The 1,804-nt window shown below is 52.7% G+C and overlaps 1 non-coding gene across 1 annotated transcript; it reads left to right on the forward strand.

Annotated features, from left to right (window-relative positions):
* Window positions 1-776: 776 nt before the first annotated feature.
* On the forward strand, window positions 777-851 carry Trnas-cga. Its single transcript has one exon. It is a non-coding gene; the product is annotated as a tRNA-Ser (tRNA).
* Window positions 852-1,804: the final 953 nt, after the last annotated feature.

The raw sequence follows: 1,804 nt of genomic DNA on the forward strand, positions 1-1,804 counted from the left end.
TCGCTGTAAATAATCGTCTGATTCCAGAATGAATTTTTCAGTCTCCGGCGGAGGGTGCGCTGATATGAAATTTCGTGGCAGATTAAAACTGTGTCCGGACCGAAACTCGAACTCGTGACCTTCGCTTTTCGCAGACAAGTGCTCTGCCGACGGAGCTACCCAAGCACGTTTCGAGGGCCGTCCTCACAGCTTTACGTCCGCCAGTACCTCGTCTCGCCGGCCGGTGTGGCTGAGCGGTTCTAGGCGCTTCAGTCTGGAACCGCGCGACCGCTACAGTCGCAGGTTCGAATCCTGCCTTGGGCATGGGTGTGTGTGATGCCCTTAGGTTAGCTAGATTTAAGTAGTTCTAAGTTCTAGGGGACTGATGGCCTCAGATGTTAAGTCCCATTGTGCTCAGAGCCATTTGAACCATTTTGAGTTCCTCGTCTCCTACCATCCAGATGTTTCGTATCAGCGCACACTCCGTTGCAGAGTGAAAATTTCATTCTGGTAACATCCCACAGGCTAGTTCTGCAAGGTTCGCAGGAGAGCTTCTGTAAAGTTTGGAACGTAGGAGACGAGGTACTGGCAGAAGTAAAGCTGTGAGGAGGGGGCGTGAGTCGTGCTTGGGTAGCTCAGTTGGTAGAACACTTGCTCGCGAAAGGCAAAGGTCCCGAGTTCGAGTCTCGGCCCGGCACATAGTATTAATCTGCCAGGAAGTTTCAACTTCTGTGAAGTTTGGAAGGTAGGAGACGAGGTAGTGGCGCGGGTAAAGCTGTGAGGACGATCGTGAGTCGTGCTTGGGTAGCTCAGTTGGTAGAGCACTTGCCCGCGAAAGGCAAAGGTCCCGAGTTCGAGTCTCGGCCCGGCACATAGTTTTAATCCGCCAGGAAGTTTCAACTTCTGTGAAGTTTGGAAGGTAGGAGACGAGGTAGTGGCGCGGGTAAAGCTGTGAGGACGATCGTGAGTCGTGCTTGGGTAGCTCAGTCGGTGGACCACTTGCCTCCGAAGGGCAGACATCCTGACATCGAATCTCCGCCCGACACACAGTTTTAATCGTACGATACCTGCAGACGAGCAGGTGATTAAATACCTAGGAGCCGCGGGACACAAACTGTATTTGCCGGTACAGCTCGGCAGCCAGTAGAATGTATCGTGCAGGTGTGTCCGCGGTGACTCTGGTGGGGTGTCCGCCTCTGGCAGATGGAAGGCGAGCAGTGGGCTGCGCCGTTAATTAATTACGGCGGGTGGTCGGCCCCCGCGACCTGCCGCGTTTACGGCCCTCGTAATGGCAGATAGCGGTCCGAGGGCCACCGCGGGCCGTCCCCGGCACAGCACTTGGTGCTACCGACTCCTACAAAACCTTCTCACTGTCTAGCTCGCTGTGCACTCCTGGACAAAATTAGAACACTAAGTAATTAAAGACTAAGACCAGTGGCAAGCAGAGTGTTTGCCTTATAAGGTCGCTTAACAAGAAATGGAACAGCAAGAGACTCCAGAACAGCAAGGTAAGGCGTTCCTCAAGGCTTCATGCCAGCTCCTCTCATATTATTATTATTACACCACTTGCCATTCAAATCGCTACACCACGAAGATGACGTGCTACAGACGCGAAAATTAACCGACAGGAAGAAGATGCAAATGATTAGCTTTTCAGAGGATTCACACAAGGTTGGCGCCGGTGGCGACACCTACAACGTGCTGACATGAGGAAAGTTTCCAACCGATTTCTCATACACAAACAGCAGTTGACCCGCGTCGCCTCCTGGAACGTTGTTGTGATGCCTCGTGTAAGGAGCAGAAATGCGTACCATCACGTTTCCGA

The sequence above is a fragment of the Schistocerca americana genome, chromosome 9 (genome assembly GCF_021461395.2).
Source record: "Schistocerca americana isolate TAMUIC-IGC-003095 chromosome 9, iqSchAmer2.1, whole genome shotgun sequence".
Taxonomy (NCBI): domain Eukaryota; kingdom Metazoa; phylum Arthropoda; class Insecta; order Orthoptera; family Acrididae; genus Schistocerca; species Schistocerca americana.